General features: G+C 34.6%; 16 non-coding genes across 16 annotated transcripts; all 16 read left to right on the top strand.

Moving 5' to 3' along the window:
* Positions 1–266: 266 nt before the first annotated feature.
* TRNAC-GCA (transfer RNA cysteine (anticodon GCA)) lies at positions 267–338 on the top strand. Its single transcript has one exon. It is a non-coding gene; the product is annotated as a tRNA-Cys (tRNA).
* Positions 339–1,023: 685 nt separating this feature from the next.
* On the top strand, positions 1,024–1,095 carry TRNAC-GCA (transfer RNA cysteine (anticodon GCA)). Its single transcript has one exon. It is a non-coding gene; the product is annotated as a tRNA-Cys (tRNA).
* A 685-nt stretch (positions 1,096–1,780) lies between these two features.
* Positions 1,781–1,852, top strand: TRNAC-GCA (transfer RNA cysteine (anticodon GCA)). The gene has a single exon. It is a non-coding gene; the product is annotated as a tRNA-Cys (tRNA).
* Positions 1,853–2,537: 685 nt separating this feature from the next.
* Positions 2,538–2,609, top strand: TRNAC-GCA (transfer RNA cysteine (anticodon GCA)). The gene has a single exon. It is a non-coding gene; the product is annotated as a tRNA-Cys (tRNA).
* A 1,539-nt stretch (positions 2,610–4,148) lies between these two features.
* TRNAC-GCA (transfer RNA cysteine (anticodon GCA)) lies at positions 4,149–4,220 on the top strand. The gene has a single exon. It is a non-coding gene; the product is annotated as a tRNA-Cys (tRNA).
* Positions 4,221–4,905: 685 nt separating this feature from the next.
* On the top strand, positions 4,906–4,977 carry TRNAC-GCA (transfer RNA cysteine (anticodon GCA)). The gene has a single exon. It is a non-coding gene; the product is annotated as a tRNA-Cys (tRNA).
* Positions 4,978–5,768: 791 nt separating this feature from the next.
* TRNAC-GCA (transfer RNA cysteine (anticodon GCA)) lies at positions 5,769–5,840 on the top strand. The gene has a single exon. It is a non-coding gene; the product is annotated as a tRNA-Cys (tRNA).
* A 782-nt stretch (positions 5,841–6,622) lies between these two features.
* On the top strand, positions 6,623–6,694 carry TRNAC-GCA (transfer RNA cysteine (anticodon GCA)). Its single transcript has one exon. It is a non-coding gene; the product is annotated as a tRNA-Cys (tRNA).
* A 1,557-nt stretch (positions 6,695–8,251) lies between these two features.
* On the top strand, positions 8,252–8,323 carry TRNAC-GCA (transfer RNA cysteine (anticodon GCA)). The gene has a single exon. It is a non-coding gene; the product is annotated as a tRNA-Cys (tRNA).
* Positions 8,324–9,008: 685 nt separating this feature from the next.
* On the top strand, positions 9,009–9,080 carry TRNAC-GCA (transfer RNA cysteine (anticodon GCA)). Its single transcript has one exon. It is a non-coding gene; the product is annotated as a tRNA-Cys (tRNA).
* Positions 9,081–9,897: 817 nt separating this feature from the next.
* TRNAC-GCA (transfer RNA cysteine (anticodon GCA)) lies at positions 9,898–9,969 on the top strand. The gene has a single exon. It is a non-coding gene; the product is annotated as a tRNA-Cys (tRNA).
* A 782-nt stretch (positions 9,970–10,751) lies between these two features.
* On the top strand, positions 10,752–10,823 carry TRNAC-GCA (transfer RNA cysteine (anticodon GCA)). Its single transcript has one exon. It is a non-coding gene; the product is annotated as a tRNA-Cys (tRNA).
* A 685-nt stretch (positions 10,824–11,508) lies between these two features.
* On the top strand, positions 11,509–11,580 carry TRNAC-GCA (transfer RNA cysteine (anticodon GCA)). The gene has a single exon. It is a non-coding gene; the product is annotated as a tRNA-Cys (tRNA).
* Positions 11,581–12,265: 685 nt separating this feature from the next.
* Positions 12,266–12,337, top strand: TRNAC-GCA (transfer RNA cysteine (anticodon GCA)). Its single transcript has one exon. It is a non-coding gene; the product is annotated as a tRNA-Cys (tRNA).
* Positions 12,338–15,293: 2,956 nt separating this feature from the next.
* Positions 15,294–15,365, top strand: TRNAC-GCA (transfer RNA cysteine (anticodon GCA)). The gene has a single exon. It is a non-coding gene; the product is annotated as a tRNA-Cys (tRNA).
* An 818-nt stretch (positions 15,366–16,183) lies between these two features.
* TRNAC-GCA (transfer RNA cysteine (anticodon GCA)) lies at positions 16,184–16,255 on the top strand. The gene has a single exon. It is a non-coding gene; the product is annotated as a tRNA-Cys (tRNA).
* Positions 16,256–23,974: the final 7,719 nt, after the last annotated feature.

Below are 23,974 nucleotides of genomic sequence, written 5' to 3' on the forward strand. Positions count from 1 at the left end.
CTTGTGAGTATTTTGCTACCATAATGAAACAGAGAGGTGAAAAGTAATATTTAGGAGATGTGAATGAAGATAAGTGTGAAATCCCCTTGTAATGGTAGGTCAGTAGTAGAATACATGTAGAACATGTACTGCACATGCTTTTTTGGTTCAATGGTCAAAAGAAAATATTCCAGCTAATACAATAGAGAGATGTTAGTGTACAAACACAGCTGATTCACCCGTAAGAATAAAAATGTGCACTAGTAAGTCAGGAGTAAATACCTTCTGGGGGTATAGCTCAGTGGTAGAGCATTTGACTGCAGATTGAGAGGTCCCTGGTTCAAATCCAGGTGCCCCCTGTCTCCCCTTTTAGTTGTATAAGGATATTCAATTATGTGTTACAATTTCAGCTATATAGGCAACTCAAGGAAAAGTACAAAATACAAGTACTTATACGTTGTAATGTTCATTCCTGATAGTACAGTGTCTATGGCAGGTTTAAATGCTTAATAAGTTTATTTCTTAACTTCATGCCAAGAAGTGAGATTTGCAGGTGTACCTCCAATAAGAATCAGTGGCTCTTTTTATGAAGTTGTGATCAGTCGTAACATTATTCTTGGTTGTTTAATATAGTAAAATAGGAAAAGAGAAGGGAAGTTACCCATAATTATTATTGTTATTATTAACTTTTAAGTATAAATATTATAGATTTTGAGGCTGAATTTATATGTCAGGTACAATGTCTCACTCAGAAGCAAATTACTTTTAAAGGACTGGACTTGTGAGTATTTTGCTACCATAATGAAACAGAGAGGTGAAAAGTAATATTTAGGAGATGTGAATGAAGATAAGTGTGAAATCCCCTTGTAATGGTAGGTCAGTAGTAGAATACATGTAGAACATAAACTGCACATGCAATTATGGTTCAATGGACAAAAGAAAATATTCCAGCTAATACAATAGAGAGATGTTAGTGTACAAACACAGCTGTTTCACCCGTAAGAATAAAAATGTGCACTAGTAAGTCAGCAGTAAATGCCTTCTGGGGGTATAGCTCAGTGGTAGAGCATTCGACTGCAGATCGAGAGGTCCCTGGTTCAAATCCGGGTGCCCCCTGTCGCCCCTTTTAGTTGTATAAGGATATTCAATTATGTGTTACAATTTCAGCTATATAGGCAACTCAAGGAAAAGTACAAAATACAAGTATTTATACATTGTAATGTTCATTCCTGATAGTACAGTGTCTATGGCAGGTTTAAATGCTTAATAAGTTTATTTCTTAACTTCATGCCAAGAAGTGAGATTTGCAGGTGTACCTCCAATAAGAATCAGTGGCTCTTTTCATGAAGTTGTGATCAGTCGTAACATTATTCTTGGTTGTTTAATATAGTAAAATAGGAAAAGAGAAGGGAAGTTACCCATAATTATTATTGTTATTATTAACTTTTAAGTATAAATATTATAGATTTTGAGGCTGAATTTATATGTCAGGTACAATGTCTCACTCAGAAGCAAATTACTTTTAAAGGACTGGAATTGTGAGTATTTTGCTACCATAATGAAACAGAGAGGTGAAAAGTAATATTTAGGAGATGTGAATGAAGATAAGTGTGAAATCCCCTTGTAATGGTAGGTCAGTAGTAGAATACATGTAGAACATGTACTGCACATGCTTTTTTGGTTCAATGGTCAAAAGAAAATATTCCAGCTAATACAATAGAGAGATGTTAGTGTACAAACACAGCTGATTCACCCGTAAGAATAAAAATGTGCACTAGTAAGTCAGGAGTAAATACCTTCTGGGGGTATAGCTCAGTGGTAGAGCATTTGACTGCAGATTGAGAGGTCCCTGGTTCAAATCCAGGTGCCCCCTGTCTCCCCTTTTAGTTGTATAAGGATATTCAATTATGTGTTACAATTTCAGCTATATAGGCAACTCAAGGAAAAGTACAAAATACAAGTACTTATACGTTGTAATGTTCATTCCTGATAGTACAGTGTCTATGGCAGGTTTAAATGCTTAATAAGTTTATTTCTTAACTTCATGCCAAGAAGTGAGATTTGCAGGTGTACCTCCAATAAGAATCAGTGGCTCTTTTCAGGAAGTTGTGATCAGTCGTAACATTATTCTTGGTTGTTTAATATAGTGAAATAGGAAAAGAGAAGGGAAGTTACCCATAGTTATTAATGTTATTATTAACTTTTAAGTATAAATATTATAGATTTTGAGGCTGAATTTATATGTCAGGTACAATGTCTCACTCAGAAGCAAATTACTTTTAAAGGACTGGACTTGTGAGTATTTTGCTACCATAATGAAACAGAGAGGTGAAAAGTAATATTTAGGAGATGTGAATGAAGATAAGTGTGAAATCCCCTTGTAATGGTAGGTCAGTAGTAGAATACATGTAGAACATGTACTGCACATGCAATTATGGTTCAATGGACAAAAGAAAATATTCCAGCTAATACAATAGAGAGATGTTAGTGTACAAACACAGCTGATTCACCCGTAAGAATAAAAATGTGCACTAGTAAGTCAGCAGTAAATGCCTTCTGGGGGTATAGCTCAGTGGTAGAGCATTCGACTGCAGATCAAGAGGTCCCTGGTTCAAATCCAGGTGCCCCCTTTCTCCCCTTTTAGTTGTATAAGGATATTCAATTATGTGTTACAATTTCAGCTATATAGGCAACTCAAGGAAAAGTACAAAATCCATTTTGCCCCCTGTCTCCCCTTTTAGTTGTATAAGGATATTCAATTATGTGTTACAATTTCAGCTATATAGGCAACTCAAGGAAAAGTACAAAATACAAGTACTTATACGTTGTAATGTTCATTCCTGATAGTACAGTGTCTATGGCAGGTTTAAATGCTTAATAAGTTTATTTCTTAACTTCATGCCAAGAAGTGAGATTTGCAGGTGTACCCCCAATAAGAATCAGTGGCTCTTTTCATGAAGTTGTGATCAGTCGTAACATTATTCTTGGTTGTTTAATATAGTGAAATAGGAAAAGAGAAGGGAAGTTACCCATAATTATTAATGTTATTATTAACTTTTAAGTATAAATATTATAGATTTTGAGGATGAATTTATATGTCAGGTACAATGTCTCACTCAGAAGCAAATTACTTTTAAAGGACTGGACTTGTGAGTATTTTGCTACCATAATGAAACAGAGAGGTGAAAAGTAATATTTAGGAGATATGAATGAAGATAAGTGTGAAATCCCCTTGTAATGGTAGGTCAGTAGTAGAATACATGTAGAACATATACTGCACATGCAATTATGGTTCAATGGACAAAATAAAATATTCCAGCTAATACAATAGAGAGATGTTAGTGTACAAACACAGCTGATTCACCCGTAAGAATAAAAATGTGCACTAGTAAGTCAGCAGTAAATGCCTTCTGGGGGTATAGCTCAGTGGTAGAGCATTCGACTGCAGATCAAGAGGACCCTGGTTCCAATCCGGGTGCCCCCTGTCTCCCCTTTTAGTTGTATAAGGATATTCAATTATGTGTTACAATTTCAGCTATATAGGCAACTCAAGGAAAAGTACAAAATACAAGTACTTATACGTTGTAATGTTCATTCCTGATAGTACAGTGTCTATGGCAGGTTTAAATGCTTAATAAGTTTATTTCTTAACTTCATGCCAAGAAGTGAGATTTGCAGGTGTACCTCCAATAAGAATCAGTGGCTCTTTTCAGGAAGTTGTGATCAGTCGTAACATTATTCTTGGTTGTTTAATATAGTGAAATAGGAAAAGAGAAGGGAAGTTACCCATAATTATTAATGTTATTATTAACTTTTAAGTATAAATATTATAGATTTTGAGGCTGAATTTATATGTCAGGTACACTGTCTCACTCAGAAGCAAATTACTTTTAAAGGACTGGACTTGTGAGTATTTTGCTACCATAATGAAACAGAGAGGTGAAAAGTAATATTTAGGAGATGTGAATGAAGATAAGTGTGAAATCCCCTTGTAATGGTAGGTCAGTAGTAGAATACATGTAGAACATGTACTGCACATGCAATTATGGTTCAATGGACAAAAGAAAATATTCCAGCTAATAAAATAGAGAGATGTTAGTGTATAAACACAGCTGATTCACCCGTAAGAATAAAAATGTGCACTAGTAAGTCAGCAGTAAATGCCTTCTGGGGGTATAGCTCAGTGGTAGAGCATTCGACTGCAGATCGAGAGGACCCTGGTTCCAATCCGGGTGCCCCCTGTCTCCCATTTTAGTTGTATAAGGATATTCAATTATATGTTACAATTTCAGCTATATAGGCAACTCAAGGAAAAGTACAAAATACAAGTACTTATACGTTGTAATGTTCATTCCTGATAGTACAGTGTCTATGGCAGGTTTAAATGCTTAATAAGTTTATTTCTTAACTTCATGCCAAGAAGTGAGATTTGCAGGTGTACTTCCAATAAGAATCAGTGGCTCTTTTCATGAAGTTGTGATCAGTCGTAACATTATTCTTGGTTGTTTAATATAGTGAAATAGGAAAAGAGAAGGGAAGTTACCCATAATTATTATTGTTATTATTAACTTTTAAGTATAAATATTATAGATTTTGAGGCTGAATTTACATGTCAGGTACAATGTCTCACTCAGAAGCAAATTACTTTTAAAGGACTGGACTTGTGAGTATTTTGCTACCATAATGAAACAGAGAGGTGAAAAGTAATATTTAGGAGATGTGAATGTAGCTAAGTGTGAAATCCCCTTGTAATGGTAGGTCAGTAGTAGAATACATGTAGAACATATACTGCACATGCAATTATGGTTCAATGGACAAAAGAAAATATTCCAGCTAATACAATAGAGAGATGTTAGTGTACAAACACAGCTGATTCACCCGTAAGAATAAAAATGTGCACTAGTAAGTCAGCAGTAAATGCCTTCTGGGGGTATAGCTCAGTGGTAGAGCATTCGACTGCAGATCGAGAGGTCCCTGGTTCAAATCCGGGTGCCCCCTGTCTCCCCTTTTAGTTGTATAAGGATATTCAATTATGTGTTATAATTTCAGCTATATAGGCAACTCAAGGAAAAGTACAAAATCCATTTTGCCCCCTGTCTCCCCTTTTAGTTGTATAAGGATATTCAATTATGTGTTACAATTTCAGCTATATAGGCAACTCAAGGAAAAGTACAAAATACAAGTACTTATACGTTGTAATGTTCATTCCTGATAGTACAGTGTCTATGGCAGGTTTAAATGCTTAATAAGTTTATTTCTTAACTTCATGCCAACAAGTGAGATTTGCAGGTGTACCTCCAATAAGAATCAGTGGCTCTTTTCAGGAAGTTGTGATCAGTCTGATCAGTCGTAACATTATTCTTGGTTGTTTAATATAGTGAAATAGGAAAAGAGAAGGGAAGTTACCCATAATTATTATTGTTATTATTAACTTTTAAGTATAAATATTATAGATTTTGAGGCTGAATTTATATGTCAGATACAATGTCTCACTCAGAAGCAAATTACTTTTAAAGGACTGGACTTGTGAGTATTTTGCTACCATAATGAAACAGAGAGGTGAAAAGTAATATTTAGGAGATGTGAATGAAGATAAGTGTGAAATCCCCTTGTAATGGTAGGTCAGTAGTAGAATACATGTAGAACATGTACTGCACATGCAATTATGGTTCAATGGACAAAAGAAAATATTCCAGCTAATAAAATAGAGAGATGTTAGTGTATAAACACAGCTGATTCACCCGTAAGAATAAAAATGTGCACTAGTAAGTCAGCAGTAAATGCCTTCTGGGGGTATAGCTCAGTGGTAGAGCATTCGACTGCAGATCGAGAGGTCCCTGGTTCAAATCCGGGTGCCCCCTGTCTCCCCTTTTAGTTGTATAAGGATATTCAATTATGTGTTATAATTTCAGCTATATAGGCAACTCAAGGAAAAGTACAAAATCCATTTTGCCCCCTGTCTCCCCTTTTAGTTGTATAAGGATATTCAATTATGTGTTACAATTTCAGCTATATAGGCAACTCAAGGAAAAGTACAAAATACAAGTACTTATACGTTGTAATGTTCATTCCTGATAGTACAGTGTCTATGGCAGGTTTAAATGCTTAATAAGTTTATTTCTTAACTTCATGCCAACAAGTGAGATTTGCAGGTGTACCTCCAATAAGAATCAGTGGCTCTTTTCAGGAAGTTGTGATCAGTCGTAACATTATTCTTGGTTGTTTAATATAGTGAAATAGGAAAAGAGAAGGGAAGTTACCCATAGTTATTAATGTTATTATTAACTTTTAAGTATAAATATTATAGATTTTGAGGCTGAATTTATATGTCAGGTACAATGTCTCACTCAGAAGCAAATTACTTTTAAAGGACTGGACTTGTGAGTATTTTGCTACCATAATGAAACAGAGAGGTGAAAAGTAATATTTAGGAGATGTGAATGAAGATAAGTGTGAAATCCCCTTGTAATGGTAGGTCAGTAGTAGAATACATGTAGAACATGTACTGCACATGCAATTATGGTTCAATGGACAAAAGAAAATATTCCAGCTAATACAATAGAGAGATGTTAGTGTACAAACACAGCTGATTCACCCGTAAGAATAAAAATGTGCACTAGTAAGTCAGCAGTAAATGCCTTCTGGGGGTATAGCTCAGTGGTAGAGCATTCGACTGCAGATCAAGAGGTCCCTGGTTCAAATCCAGGTGCCCCCTTTCTCCCCTTTTAGTTGTATAAGGATATTCAATTATGTGTTACAATTTCAGCTATATAGGCAACTCAAGGAAAAGTACAAAATCCATTTTGCCCCCTGTCTCCCCTTTTAGTTGTATAAGGATATTCAATTATGTGTTACAATTTCAGCTATATAGGCAACTCAAGGAAAAGTACAAAATACAAGTACTTATACGTTGTAATGTTCATTCCTGATAGTACAGTGTCTATGGCAGGTTTAAATGCTTAATAAGTTTATTACTTAACTTCATGCCAACAAGTGAGATTTGCAGGTGTACCTCCAATAAGAATCAGTGGCTCTTTTCAGGAAGTTGTGATCAGTCGTAACATTATTTTTGGTTGTTTAATATAGTGAAATAGGAAAAGAGAAGGGAATTTACCCATAATTATTAATGTTATTATTAACTTTTAAGTATAAATATTATAGATTTTGAGGCTGAATTTATATGTCAGGTACAATGTCTCACTCAGAAGCAAATTACTTTTAAAGGACTGGACTTGTGAGTATTTTGCTACCATAATGAAACAGAGAGGTGAAAAGTAATATTTAGGAGATGTGAATGAAGATAAGTGTGAAATCCCCTTGTAATGGTAGGTCAGTAGTAGAATACATGTAGAACATGTACTGCACATGCAATTATGGTTCAATGGACAAAAGAAAATATTCCAGCTAATAAAATAGAGAGATGTTAGTGTATAAACAGATGTTAGTGTATAAACACAGCTGATTCACCCGTAAGAATAAAAATGTGCACTAGTAAGTCAGCAGTAAATGCCTTCTGGGGGTATAGCTCAGGGTTAGAGCATTCAACTGCAGATCGAGAGGTCCCTGGTTCAAATCCAGGTGCCCCCTGTCTCCCCTTTTAGTTGTATAAGGATATTCAATTATATGTTACAATTTCAGCTATATAGGCAACTTAAGGAAAAGTACAAAATACAAGTACTTATACGTTGTAATGTTCATTCCTGATAGTACAGTGTCTATGGCAGGTATAAATGCTTAATAAGTTTATTTCTTAACTTCATGCCAAGAAGTGGGATTTGCAGGTGTACCTCCAATAAGAATCAGTGGCTCTTTTCAGGAAGTTGTGATCAGTCGTAACATTATTCTTGGTTGTTTAATATAGTGAAATAGGAAAAGAGAAGGGAAGTTACCCATAATTATTAATGTTATTATTAACTTTTAAGTATAAATATTATAGATTTTGAGGCTGAATTTATATGTCAGGTACAATGTCTCACTCAGAAGCAAATTACTTTTAAAGGACTGGACTTGTGAGTATTTTGCTACCATAATGAAACAGAGAGGTGAAAAGTAATATTTAGGAGATGTGAATGAAGATAAGTGTGAAATCCCCTTGTAATGTTAGGTCAGTAGTAGAATACATGTAGAACATATACTGCACATGCAATTATGGTTCAATGGACAAAATAAAATATTCCAGCTAATACAATAGAGAGATGTTAGTGTACAAACACAGCTGATTCACCCGTAAGAATAAAAATGTGCACTAGTAAGTCAGCAGTAAATGCCTTCTGGGGGTATAGCTCAGTGGTAGAGCATTCGACTGCAGATCAAGAGGTCCCTGGTTCAAATCCAGGTGCCCCCTGTCTCCCCTTTCAGTTGTATAAGGATATTCAATTATGTGTTACAATTTCAGCTATATAGGCAACTCAAGGAAAAGTACAAAATACAAGTACTTATACGTTGTAATGTTCATTCCTGATAGTACAGTTTCTATGGCAGGTTTAAATGCTTAATAAGTTTATTTCTTAACTTCATGCCAAGAAGTGAGATTTGCAGGTGTACCTCCAATAAGAATCAGTGGCTCTTTTCAGGAAGTTGTGATCAGTCGTAACATTATTCTTGGTTGTTTAATATAGTGAAATAGGAAAAGAGAAGGGAAGTTACCCATAATTATTAATGTTATTATTAACTTTTAAGTATAAATATTATAAATTTTGAGGCTGAATTTATATGTCAGGTACAATGTCTCACTCAGAAGCAAATTACTTTTAAAGGACTGGACTTGTGAGTATTTTGCTACCATAATGAAACAGAGAGGTGAAAAGTAATATTTAGGAGATGTGAATGAAGATAAGTGTGAAATCCCCTTGTAATGGTAGGTCAGTAGTAGAATACATGTAGAACATATACTGCACATGGAAGTATGGTTCAATGGACAAAAGAAAATATTCCAGCTAATACAATAGAGAGATGTTAGTGTACAAACACAACTGATTCACCCGTAAGAATAAAAATGTGCACTAGTAAGTCAGCACTAAATGCCTTCTGGGGGTATAGCTCAGTGGTAGAGCATTTGACTGCAGTTCAAGAGGTCCCTGGTTCAAATCCAGGTGCCCCCTGTCTCCCCTTTTAGTTGTATAAGGATATTCAGTTATGTGTTACAATTTCAACTATATAGGCAACTCAAGGAAAAGTACAAAATACAAGTACTTATACGTTATAATGTTCATTCCTGATAGTACAATGTCTATGGCAGGTTTAAATGCTTAATAAGTTTATTTCTTAACTTCATGCCAAGAAGTGAGATTTGCAGGTGTACTTCCAATAAGAATTATTTTGAGGTTGAATTTATATGTAAGGTACAATATCTCACTCAGAAGCAAACTACTTTTAAAGGGCTTAATAAGTTTATTTCTTAACTTCATGCCAAGAAGTGAGATTTGCAGGTGTACCTCCAATAAGAATCAGTGGCTCTTTTCAGGAAGTTGTGATCAGTCGTAACATTATTCTTGGTTGTTTAATATAGTGTAATAGGAAAAGAGAAGGGAAGTTACCCATAATTATTATTGTTATTATTAACTTTTAAGTATAAATATTATAGATTTTGAGGCTGAGTTTATATGTCAGGTACAATGTCTCACTCAGAAGCAAATTACTTTTAAAGGACTGGACTTGTGAGTATTTTGCTACCATAATGAAACAGAGAGGTGAAAAGTAATATTTAGGAGATGTAAATGAAGATAAGTGTGAAATCCCCTTTTAATGGTAAGTCAGTAGTAGAATACATGTAGAACATATACTGCACATGCAATTATGGTTCAATGGTCAAAAGAAAATATTCCAGCTAATACAATAGAGAGATGTTAGTGTACAAACACAGCTGATTCACCGTAAGAATAAAAATGTGCACTAGTAAGTCAGCAGTAAATGCCTTCTGGGGGTATAGCTCAGTGGTAGAGCATTCGACTGCAGATCGAGAGGTCCCTGGTTCAAATCCAGGTGCTCCCTTTCTCCCCTTTTAGTTGTATAAGGATATTCAATTATGTGTTACAATTTCAGCTATATAGGCAACTCAAGGAAAAGTACAAAATCCATTTTGCCCCCTGTCTCCCCTTTTAGTTGTATAAGGATATTCAATTATGTGTTACAATTTCAGCTATATAGGCAACTCAAGGAAAAGTACAAAATACAAGTACTTATACGTTGTAATGTTCATTCCTGATAGTACAGTGTCTATGGCAGGTTTAAATGCTTAATAAGTTTATTACTTAACTTCATGCCAACAAGTGAGATTTGCAGGTGTACCTCCAATAAGAATCAGTGGCTCTTTTCAGGAAGTTGTGATCAGTCGTAACATTATTTTTGGTTGTTTAATATAGTGAAATAGGAAAAGAGAAGGGAATTTACCCATAATTATTAATGTTATTATTAACTTTTAAGTATAAATATTATAGATTTTGAGGCTGAATTTATATGTCAGGTACAATGTCTCACTCAGAAGCAAATTACTTTTAAAGGACTGGACTTGTGAGTATTTTGCTACCATAATGAAACAGAGAGGTGAAAAGTAATATTTAGGAGATGTGAATGAAGATAAGTGTGAAATCCCCTTGTAATGGTAGGTCAGTAGTAGAATACATGTAGAACATGTACTGCACATGCAATTATGGTTCAATGGACAAAAGAAAATATTCCAGCTAATAAAATAGAGAGATGTTAGTGTATAAACACAGCTGATTCACCCGTAAGCATAAAAATGTGCACTAGTAAGTCAGCAGTAAATGCCTTCTGGGGGTATAGCTCAGTGTTAGAGCATTCGACTGCAGATCGAGAGGTCCCTGGTTCAAATCCGGGTGCCCCCTGTCTCCCCTTTTAGTTGTATAAGGATATTCAATTATGTGTTACAATTTTAGCGATATAGGCAACTCAAGGAAAAGTATAAAATACAAGTACTTATACGTTGTAATGTTCATTCCTGATAGTACAGTGTCTATGGCAGGTTTAAATGCTTAATAAGTTTATTTCTTAACTTCATGCCAAGAAGTGAGATTTGCAGGTGTACCTCCAATAAGAATCAGTGGCTCTTTTCATGAAGTTGTGATCAGTCGTAACATTATTCTTGGTTGTTTAATATAGTGAAATAGGAAAAGAGAAGGGAAGTTACCCATAATTATTAATGTTATTATTAACTTTTAAGTATAAATATTATAGATTTTGAGGATGAATTTATATGTCAGGTACAATGTCTCACTCAGAAGCAAATTACTTTTAAAGGACTGGACTTGTGAGTATTTTGCTACCATAATGAAACAGAGAGGTGAAAAGTAATATTTAGGAGATGTGAATGAAGATAAGTGTGAAATCCCCTTGTAATGGTAGGTCAGTAGTAGAATACATGTAGAACATATACTGCACATGCAATTATGGTTCAATGGACAAAATAAAATATTCCAGCTAATACAATAGAGAGATGTTAGTGTACAAACACAGCTGATTCACCCGTAAGAATAAAAATGTGCACTAGTAAGTCAGCAGTAAATGCCTTCTGGGGGTATAGCTCAGTGGTAGAGCATTCGACTGCAGATCGAGAGGTCCCTGGTTCAAATCCGGGTGCCCCCTGTCCCCCCTTTTAGTTGTATAAGGATATTCAATTATGTGTTACAATTTCAGCTATATAGGCAACTCAAGGAAAAGTATAAAATACAAGTACTTATACGTTGTAATGTTCATTCCTGATAGTACAGTGTCTATGGCAGGTTTAAATGCTTAATAAGTTTATTTCTTAACTTCATGCCAAGAAGTGAGATTTGCAGGTGTACCTCCAATAAGAATCAGTGGCTCTTTTCAGGAAGTTGTGATCAGTCGTAACATTATTCTTGGTTGTTTAATATAGTGAAATAGGAAAAGAGAAGGGAAGTTACCCATAATTATTAATGTTATTATTAACTTTTAAGTATAAATATTATAGATTTTGAGGCTGAATTTATATGTCAGGTACAATGTCTCACTCAGAAGCAAATTACTTTTAAAGGACTGGACTTGTGAGTATTTTGCTACCATAATAAAACAGAGAGGTGAAAAGTAATATTTAGGAGATGTGAATGAAGATAAGTGTGAAATCCCCTTGTAATGGTAGGTCAGTAGTAGAATACATGTAGAACATGTACTGCACATGCAATTATGGTTCAATGGACAAAAGAAAATATTCCAGCTAATACAATAGAGAGATGTTAGTGTACAAACAAGGCTGATTCACCCGTAAGAATAAAAATGTGCACTAGTAAGTCAGCAGTAAATGCCTTCTGGGGGTATAGCTCAGTGGTAGAGCATTCGACTGCAGATCGAGAGGTCCCTGGCTCAAATCCGGGTGCCCCCTGTCTCCCCTTTTAGTTGTATAAGGATATTCAATTATGTGTTACAATTTTAGCGATATAGGCAACTCAAGGAAAAGTACAAAATACAAGTACTTATACGTTGTAATGTTCATTCCTGATAGTACAGTGTCTATGGCAGGTTTAAATGCTTAATAAGTTTATTTCTTAACTTCATGCCAAGAAGTGAGATTTGCAGGTGTACCTCCAATAAGAATCAGTGGCTCTTTTCAGGAAGTTGTGATCAGTCGTAACATTATTCTTGGTTGTTTAATATAGTGAAATAGGAAAAGAGAAGGGAAGTTACCCATAATTATTAATGTTATTATTAACTTTTAAGTATAAATATTATAGATTTTGAGGCTGAATTTATATGTCAGGTACAATGTCTCACTCAGAAGCAAATTACTTTTAAAGGACTGGACTTGTGAGTATTTTGCTACCATAATGAAACAGAGAGGTGAAAAGTAATATTTAGGAGATGTGAATGAAGATAAGTGTGAAATCCCCTTGTAATGGTAGGTCAGTAGTAGAATACATGTAGAACATGTACTGCACATGCAATTATGGTTCAATGGACAAAAGAAAATATTCCAGCTAATAAAATAGAGAGATGTTAGTGTATAAACACAGCTGATTCACCCGTAAGAATAAAAATGTGCACTAGTAAGTCAGCAGTAAATGCCTTCTGGGGGTATAGCTCAGTGGTAGAGCATTCGACTGCAGATCAAGAGGATCCTGGTTCCAATCTGGGTGCCCCCTGTCTCCCATTTTAGTTGTATAAGGATATTCAATTATATGCTACAATTTCAGCTATATAGGCAAGTCAAGGAAAAGTACAAAATACAAGTACTTATACGTTGTAATGTTCATTCCTGATAGTACAGTGTCTATGGCAGGTTTAAATGCTTAATAAGTTTATTTCTTAACTTCATGCCAAGAAGTGAGATTTGCAGGTGTACCTCCAATAAGAATCAGTGGCTCTTTTCATGAAGTTGTGATCAGTCGTAACATTATTCTTGGTTGTTTAATATAGTGAAATAGGAAAAGAGAAGGGAAGTTACCCATAATTATTAATGTTATTATTAACTTTTAAGTATAAATATTATAGATTTTGAGGCTGAATTTATATGTCAGATACAATGTCTCACTCAGAAGCAAATTACTTTTAAAGGACTGGACTTGTGAGTATTTTGCTACCATAATGAAACAGAGAGGTGAAAAGTAATATTTAGGAGATGTGAATGAAGATAAGTGTGAAATCCCCTTGTAATGGTAGGTCAGTAGTAGAATACATGTAGAACATGTACTGCACATGCAATTATGGTTCAATGGACAAAAGAAAATATTCCAGCTAATAAAATAGAGAGATGTTAGTGTATAAACACAGCTGATTCACCCGTAAGAATAAAAATGTGCACTAGTAAGTCAGCAGTAAATGCCTTCTGGGGGTATAGCTCAGGGTTAGAGCATTCGACTGCAGATCGAGAGGATCCTGGTTCCAATCTGGGTGCCCCCTGTCTCCCATTTTAGTTGTATAAGGATATTCAATTATATGCTACAATTTCAGCTATATAGGCAAGTCAAGGAAAAGTACAAAATACAAGTACTTATACGTTGTAATGTTCATTCCTGATAGTACAGTGTCTATGGCAGGTTTAAATGCTTAATAAGTTTATTTCTTAACTTCATGCCAAGAAGTGAGATTTGCAGGTGTACCTCCAATAAGAATCAGTGGCTCTTTTCATGAAGTTGTGATCAGTCGTAACATTATTCTTGGTTGTTTAATATAGTGAAATAGGAAAAGAGAAGGGAAGTTACCCATAATTATTAATGTTATTATTAACTTTTAAGTATAAATATTATAGATTTTGAGGCTGAATTTATATGTCAGATACAATGTCTCACTCAGAAGCAAATTACTTTTAAAGGACTGGACTTGTGAGTATTTTGCTACCATAATGAAACAGAGAGGTGAAAAGTAATATTTAGGAGATGTGAATGAAGATAAGTGTGAAATCCCCTTGTAATGGTAGGTCAGTAGTAGAATACATGTAGAACATGTACTGCACATGCAATTATGGTTCAATGGACAAAAGAAAATATTCCAGCTAATAAAATAGAGAGATGTTAGTGTATAAACACAGCTGATTCACCCGTAAGAATAAAAATGTGCACTAGTAAGTCAGCAGTAAATGCCTTCTGGGGGTATAGCTCAGGGTTAGAGCATTCGACTGCAGATCGAGAGGTCCCTGGTTCAAATCCAGGTGCCCCCTCTCTCCCCTTTTAGTTGTATAAGGATATTCAATTATATGTTACAATTTCAGCTATATAGGCAACTCAAGGAAAAGTACAAAATACAAGTACTTATACGTTGTAATGTTCATTCCTGATAGTACAGTGTCTATGGCAGGTATAAATGCTTAATAAGTTTATTTCTTAACTTCATGCCAAGAATTGGGATTTGCAGGTGTACCTCCAATAAGAATCAGTGGCTCTTTTCAGGAAGTTGTGATCAGTCGTAACATTATTCTTGGTTGTTTAATATAGTGAAATAGGAAAAGAGAAGGGAAGTTACCCATAATTATTAATGTTATTATTAACTTTTAAGTATAAATATTATAGATTTTGAGGCTGAATTTATATGTCAGGTACAATGTCTCTCTCAGAAGCAAATTACTTTTAAAGGACTGGACTTGTGAGTATTTTGCTACCATAATGAAACAGAGAGGTGAAAAGTAATATTTAGGAGATGTGAATGAAGATAAGTGTGAAATCCCCTTGTAATGGTAGGTCAGTAGTAGAATACATGTAGAACATATACTGCACATGCAATTATGGTTCAATGGACAAAAGAAAATATTCCAGCTAATACAATAGAGAGATGTTAGTGTATAAACACAGCTGATTCACCCGTAAGAATAAAAATGTGCACTAGTAAGTCAGCAGTAAATGCCTTCTGGGGGTATAGCTCAGTGGTAGAGCATTCGACTGCAGATCAAGAGGTCCCTGGTTCAAATCCGGGTGCCCCCTGTCTCCCCTTACAGTTGCATAAGGATATTCAATTATGTGTTACAATTTCAGCTATATAGGCAACTCAAGGAAAAGTACAAAATACAATTACTTATACATTATAATGTTCATTCCTGATAGTACAGTGTCTATGGCAGGTTTAAATGCTTAATAAGTTTATTTCTTAACTTCATGCCAAGAAGTGAGATTTGCAGGTGTACTTCCAATAAGAATCATTTTGAGGCTGAATTTATATGTAAGGTACAATATCTCACTCAGAAGCAAACTACTTTTAAAGGGCTTAATAAGTTTATTTCTTAACTTCATGCCAAGAAGTGAGATTTGCAGGTGTACCTCCAATAAGAATCAGTGGCTCTTTTCATGAAGTTGTGATCAGTCGTAACATTATTCTTGGTTGTTTAATATAGTGAAATAGGAAAAGAGAAGGGAAGTTACCCATAATTATTAATGTTATTATTAACTTTTAAGTATAAATATTATAAATTTTGAGGCTGAATTTATATGTCAGGTACAATGTCTCACTCAGAAGCAAATTACTTTTAAAGGGCTGGACTTGTGAGTATTTTGCTACCATAATGAAACAGAGAGGTGAAAAGTAATATTTAGGAGATGTGAATGAAGATAAGTGTGAAATCCCCTTGTAATGGTAGGTCAGTAGTAGAATACATGTAGAACATATACTGCACATGCAAGTATGGTTCAATGGACAAAAGAAAATATTCCAGCTAATACAATAGAGAGATGTTAGTGTACAAACACAACTGATTCACCCGTAAGAATAAAAATGTGCACTAGTAAGTCAGCATTAAATGCCTTCTGGGGGTATAGCTCAGTGGTAGAGCATTTGACTGCAGTTCAAGAGGTCCCTGGTTCAAATCCAGGTGCTCCCTGTCTCCCCTTTTAGTTGTATAAGGATATTCAGTTATGTGTTACAATTTCAACTATATAGGCAACTCAAGGAAAAGTACAAAATACAAGTACTTATACGTTATAATGTTCATTCCTGATAGTACAATGTCTATGGCAGGTTTAAATGCTTAATAAGTTTATTTCTTAACTTCATGCCAAGAAGTGAGATTTGCAGGTGTACTTCCAATAAGAATTATTTTGAGGTTGAATTTATATGTAAGGTACAATATCTCACTCAGAAGCAAACTACTTTTAAAGGGCTTAATAAGTTTATTTCTTAACTTCATGCCAAGAAGTGAGATTTGCAGGTGTACCTCCAATAAGAATCAGTGGCTCTTTTCAGGAAGTTGTGATCAGTCGTAACATTATTCTTGGTTGTTTAATATAGTGAAATAGGAAAAGAGAAGGGAAGTTACCCATAATTATTATTGTTATTATTAACTTTTAAGTATAAATATTATAGATTTTGAGGCTGAGTTTATATGTCAGGTACAATGTCTCACTCAGAAGCAAATTACTTTTAAAGGACTGGACTTGTGAGTATTTTGCTACCATAATAAAACAGAGAGGTGAAAAGTAATATTTAGGAGATGTAAATGAAGATAAGTGTGAAATCCCCTTGTAATGGTAAGTCAGTAGTAGAATACATGTAGAACATATACTGCACATGCAATTATGGTTCAATGGTCAAAAGAAAATATTCCAGATAATACAATAGAGAGATGTTAGTGTACAAACACAGCTGATTCACCGTAAGAATAAAAATGTGCACTAGTAAGTCAGCAGTAAATGCCTTCTGGGGGTATAGCTCAGTGGTAGAGCATTCGACTGCAGATCGAGAGGGCCCTGGTTGAAATCCGGGTGCCCCTTGTCTCCTCTTTTAGTTGTATAAGGATATTCAATTATGTGTTACAATTTCAGCTATATAAGCAACTCAAGGAAAAGTACAAAATACAAGTACTTATACGTTATAATGTTCATTCCTGATAGTACAGTGTCTATGGCAGGTTTAAATGCTTAATAAGTTTATTTCTTAACTTCATGCCAAGAAGTGAGATTTGCAGGTGTACTTCCAATAAGAATCATTTTGAGGCTGAATTTATATGTAAGGTACAATATCTCACACAGAAGCAAACTACTTTTAAAGGACTGGACTTGTGAGTATTTTGCTACCATAATGAAACAGAGAGGTGAAAAGTAATATTTAGGAGATGTGAATGAAGATAAGTGTGAAATCCCCTTGTAATGGTAGGTTAGTAGTAGAATACATGTAGAACATATACTGCACATGCAATTATGGTTCAATGGACAAAAGAAAATATTCCAGCTAATACAATAGAGAGATGTTAGTGTACAAACACAGCTGATTCACCCGTAAGAATAAAAATGTGCACTAGTAAGTCAGCAGTAAATGTCTTCTGGGGGTATAGCTCAGTGGTAGATCATTCGACTGCAGATCGAGAGGTCCTTGGTTCAAATCCGGGTGCCCCCTGTCTCCCCTTTCAGTTGTATAAGGATATTCAATTATGTGTTACAATTTCAGCTATATAAGCAACTCAAGGAAAAGTACAAAATACAAGTACTTATACGTTATAATGTTCATTCCTGATAGTACAGTGTCTATGGCAGGTTTAAATGCTTAATAAGTTTATTTCTTAACTTCATGCCAAGAAGTGAGATTTGCAGGTGTACTTCCAATAAGAATCATTTTGAGGCTGAATTTATATGTAAGGTACAATATCTCACTCAGAAGCAAACTACTTTTAAAGGGCTTAATAAGTTTATTTCTTAACTTAATGCCAAGAAGTTAGATTTGCAGGTGTACCTCCAATAAGAATTAGTGGCTCTTTTCATGAAGTTGTGATCAGTCGTAACATTATTCTTGGTTGTTTAATATAGTGAAATAGGAAAAGAGAAGGGAAGTTACCCATAATTATTATTGTTATTATTAACTTTTAAGTATAAATATTATAGATTTTGAGGCTGAATTTATATGTCAGGTACAATATCTCACTCAGAAGCAAATTACTTTTAAAGGACTGGACTTGTGAGTATTTTGCTACCATAATGAAACAGAGAGGTGAAAAGTAATATTTAGGAGATGTGAATGAAGATAAGTGTGAAATCCCCTTGTAATGGTAGGTCAGTAGTAGAATACATGTAGAACATATACTGCACATGCAATTATGGTTCAATGGACAAAAGAAAATATTCCAGCTAATACAATAGAGAGATGTTAGTGTACAAACACAGCTTAATCAACCATAAGAATAAAAATGTGCACTAGTAAGTCAGCAGTAAATGCCTTCTGGGGGTATAGCTCAGTGGTAGAGCATTCGACTGCAGATCGAGAGGGCCCTGGTTGAAATCCGGGTGCCCCTTGTCTCCTCTTTTAGTTGTATAAGGATATTCAATTATGTGTTACAATTTCAGCTATATAGGCAACTCAAGGAAAAGTACAAAATACAAGTACTTATACGTTATAATGTTCATTCCTGATAGTACAGTGTCTATGGCAGGTTTAAATGCTTAATAAGTTTATTTCTTAACTTCATGCCAAGAAGTGAGATTTGCAGGTGTACTTCCAATAAGAATCATTTTGAGGCTGAATTTATATGTAAGGTACAATATCTCACTCAGAAGCAAACTACTTTTAAAGGACTGGACTTGTGAGTATTTTGCTACCATAATGAAACAGAGAGGTGAAAAGTAATATTTAGGAGATGTGAATGAAGATAAGTGTGAAATCCTCTTGTAATGGTAGGTCAGTAGTAGAATACATGTAGAACATATACTGCACATGCAATTATGGTTCAATGGACAAAAGAAAATATTCCAGCTAATACAATAGAGAGATGTTAGTGTACAAACACAGCTGATTCACCCGTAAGAATAAAAATGTGCACTAGTAAGTCAGCAGTAAATGCCTTCTGGGGGTATAGCTCAGTGGTAGATCATTCGACTGCAGATCGAGAGGTCCTTGGTTCAAATCCGGGTGCCCCCTGTCTCCCCTTTCAGTTGTATAAGGATATTCAATTATGTGTTACAATTTCAGCTATATAAGCAACTCAAGGAAAAGTACAAAATACAAGTACTTATACGTTATAATGTTCATTCCTGATAGTACAGTGTCTATGGCAGGTTTAAATGCTTAATAAGTTTATTTCTTAACTTCATGCCAAGAAGTGAGATTTGCAGGTGTACTTCCAATAAGAATCATTTTGAGGCTGAATTTATATGTAAGGTACAATATCTCACTCAGAAGCAAACTACTTTTAAAGGGCTTAATAAGTTTATTTCTTAACTTAATGCCAAGAAGTGAGATTTGCAGGTGTACCTCCAATAAGAATTAGTGGCTCTTTTCATGAAGTTGTGATCAGTCGTAACATTATTCTTGGTTGTTTAATATAGTGAAATAGGAAAAGAGAAGGGAAGTTACCCATAATTATTATTGTTATTATTAACTTTTAAGTATAAATATTATAGATTTTGAGGCTGAATTTATATGTCAGGTACAATATCTCACTCAGAAGCAAATTACTTTTAAAGGACTGGACTTGTGAGTATTTTGCTACCATAATGAAACAGAGAGGTGAAAAGTAATATTTAGGAGATGTGAATGAAGATAAGTGTGAAATCCCCTTGTAATGGTAGGTCAGTAGTAGAATACATGTAGAACATATACTGCACATGCAATTATGGTTCAATGGACAAAAGAAAATATTCCAGCTAATACAATAGAGAGATGTTAGTGTACAAACACAGCTTAATCAACCATAAGAATAAAAATGTGCACTAGTAAGTCAGCAGTAAATGCCTTCTGGGGGTATAGCTCAGTGGTAGAGCATTCGACTGCAGATCGAGAGGGCCCTGGTTGAAATCCGGGTGCCCCTTGTCTCCTCTTTTAGTTGTATAAGGATATTCAATTATGTGTTACAATTTCAGCTATATAAGCAACTCAAGGAAAAGTACAAAATACAAGTACTTATACGTTATAATGTTCATTCCTGATAGTACAGTGTCTATGGCAGGTTTAAATGCTTAATAAGTTTATTTCTTAACTTCATGCCAAGAAGTGAGATTTGCAGGTGTACTTCCAATAAGAATCATTTTGAGGCTGAATTTATATGTAAGGTACAATATCTCACTCAGAAGCAAACTACTTTTAAAGGGCTTAATAAGTTTATTTCTTAACTTAATGCCAAGAAGTGAGATTTGCAGGTGTACCTCCAATAAGAATTAGTGGCTCTTTTCATGAAGTTGTGATCAGTCGTAACATTATTCTTGGTTGTTTAATATAGTGAAATAGGAAAAGAGAAGGGAAGTTACCCATAATTATTATTGTTATTATTAACTTTTAAGTATAAATATTATAGATTTTGAGGCTGAATTTAATGTCAGGTACAATATCTCACTCAGAAGCAAATTACTTTTAAAGGACTGGACTTGTGAGTATTTTGCTACCATAATGAAACAGAGAGGTGAAAAGTAATATTTAGGAGATGTGAATGAAGATAAGTGTGAAATCCCTTGTAATGGTAGGTCAGTAGTAGAATACATGTAGAACATATACTGCACATGCAATTATGGTTCAATGGACAAAAGAAAATATTCCAGCTAATACAATAGAGAGATGTTAGTGTACAAACACAGCTTAATCAACCATAAGAATAAAAATGTGCACTAGTAAGTCAGCAGTAAATGCCTTCTGGGGGTATAGCTCAGTGGTAGAGCATTCGACTGCAGATCGAGAGGGCCCTGGTTGAAATCCGGGTGCCCCTTGTCTCCTCTTTTAGTTGTATAAGGATATTGAATTATGTGTTACAATTTCAGCTATATAGGCAACTCAAGGAAAAGTACAAAATACAAGTACTTATACGTTATAATGTTCATTCCTGATAGTACAGTGTCTATGGCAGGTTTAAATGCTTAATAAGTTTATTTCTTAACTTCATGCCAAGAAGTGAGATTTGCAGGTGTACTTCCAATAAGAATCATTTTGAGGCTGAATTTATATGTAAGGTACAATATCTCACTCAGAAGCAAACTACTTTTAAAGGACTGGACTTGTGAGTATTTTGCTACCATAATGAAACAGAGAGGTGAAAAGTAATATTTAGGAGATGTGAATGAAGATAAGTGTGAAATCCCCTTGTAATGGTAGGTCAGTAGTAGAATACATGTAGAACATATACTGCACATGCAATTATGGTTCAATGGACAAAAGAAAATATTCCAGCTAATACAATAGAGAGATGTTAGTGTACAAACACAGCTGATTCACCCGTAAGAATAAAAATGTGCACTAGTAAGTCAGCAGTAAATGCCTTCTGGGGGTATAGCTCAGTGGTAGATCATTCGACTGCAGATCGAGAGGTCCTTGGTTCAAATCCGGGTGCCCCCTGTCTCCCCTTTCAGTTGTATAAGGATATTCAATTATGTGTTACAATTTCAGCTATATAAGCAACTCAAGGAAAAGTACAAAATACAAGTACTTATACGTTATAATGTTCATTCCTGATAGTACAGTGTCTATGGCAGGTTTAAATGCTTAATAAGTTTATTTCTTAACTTCATGCCAAGAATTGAGATTTGCAGGTGTACTTCCAATAAGAATCATTTTGAGGCTGAATTTATATGTAAGGTACAATATCTCACTCAGAAGCAAACTACTTTTAAAGGGCTTAATAAGTTTATTTCTTAACTTAATGCCAAGAAGTGAGATTTGCAGGTGTACCTCCAATAAGAATTAGTGGCTCTTTTCATGAAGTTGTGATCAGTCGTAACATTATTCTTGGTTGTTTAATATAGTGAAATAGGAAAAGAGAAGGGAAGTTACCCATAATTATTATTGTTATTATTAACTTTTAAGTATAAATATTATAGATTTTGAGGCTGAATTTATATGTCAGGTACAATATCTCACTCAGAAGCAAATTACTTTTAAAGGACTAGACTTGTGAGTATTTTGCTACCATAATGAAACAGAGAGGTGAAAAGTAATATTTAGGAGATGTGAATGAAGATAAGTGTGAAATCCCCTTGTAATGGTAGGTCAGTAGTAGAATACATGTAGAACATATACTGCACATGCAATTATGGTTCAATGGACAAAAGAAAATATTCCAGCTAATACAATAGAGAGATGTTAGTGTACAAACACAGCTGATTCACCCGTAAGAATAAAAATGTGCACTAGTAAGTCAGCAGTAAATGCCTTCTGGCGGTATAGCTCAGTGGTAGAGCATTCGACTGCAGATCAAGAGGTCCCTGGTTCAAATCCAGGTGCCCCCTGTCTCCCCTTTTAGTTGTATAAGGATATTCAATTATGTGTTACAATTTCAGCTATATAGGCAACTGAAGGAAAAGTACAAAATACAAGTACTTATACGTTATAATGTTCATTCCTGATAGTACAGTGTCTATGGCAGGTTTAAATGCTTAATAAGTTTATTTCTTAACTTCATGCCAAGAAGTGAGATTTGCAGGTGTACTTCCAATAAGAATCATTTTGAGGCTGAATTTATATGTAAGGTACAATATCTCACTCAGAAGCAAACTACTTTTAAAGGGCTTAATAAGTTTATTTCTTAACTTCATGCCAAGAAGTGAGATTTGCAGGTGTACCTCCAATAAGAATCAGTGGCTCTTTTCATGAAGTTGTGATCAGTCGTAACATTATTCTTGGTTGTTTAATATAGTGAAATAGGAAAAGAGAAGGGAAGTTACCCATAATTATTATTGTTATTATTAACTTTTAAGTATAAATATTATAGATTTTGAGGCTGAATTTATATGTCAGGTACAATATCTCACTCAGAAGCAAATTACTTTTAAAGGACTGGACTTGTGAGTATTTTGCTACCATAATGAAACAGAGAGGTAAAAAGTAATATTTAGGAGATGTGAATGAAGATAAGTGTGAAATCCCCTTGTAATGGTAGGTCAGTAGTAGAATACATGTAGAACATATACTGCACATGCAATTATGGTTCAATGGACAAAAGAAAATATTCCAGCTAATACAATAGAGAGATGTTAGTGTACAAACACAGCTTAATCAACCATAAGAATAAAAATGTGCACTAGTAAGTCAGCAGTAAATGTCTTCTGGGGGTATAGCTCAGTGGTAGATCATTCGACTGCAGATCGAGAGGTCCTTGGTTCAAATCCGGGTGCCCCCTGTCTCCCCTTTCAGTTGTATAAGGATATTCAATTATGTGTTACAATTTCAGCTATATAAGCAACTCAAGGAAAAGTACAAAATACAAGTACTTATACGTTATAATGTTCATTCCTGATAGTACAGTGTCTATGGCAGGTTTAAATGCTTAATAAGTTTATTTCTTAACTTCATGCCAAGAAGTGAGATTTGCAGGTGTACTTAAAATAAGAATCATTTTGAGGCTGAATTTATATGTAAGGTACAATATCTCACTCAGAAGCAAACTACTTTTAAAGGGCTTAATAAGTTTATTTCTTAACTTAATGCCAAGAAGTGAGATTTGCAGGTGTACCTCCAATAAGAATTAGTGGCTCTTTTCATGAAGTTGTGATCAGTCGTAACATTATTCTTGGTTGTTTAATATAGTGAAATAGGAAAAGAGAAGGGAAGTTACCCATAATTATTATTGTTATTATTAACTTTTAAGTATAAATATTATAGATTTTGAGGCTGAATTTATATGTCAGGTACAATA

Source organism: Mixophyes fleayi, chromosome 1 (genome assembly GCF_038048845.1).
Source record: "Mixophyes fleayi isolate aMixFle1 chromosome 1, aMixFle1.hap1, whole genome shotgun sequence".
In the NCBI taxonomy this organism is placed as follows: domain Eukaryota; kingdom Metazoa; phylum Chordata; class Amphibia; order Anura; family Limnodynastidae; genus Mixophyes; species Mixophyes fleayi.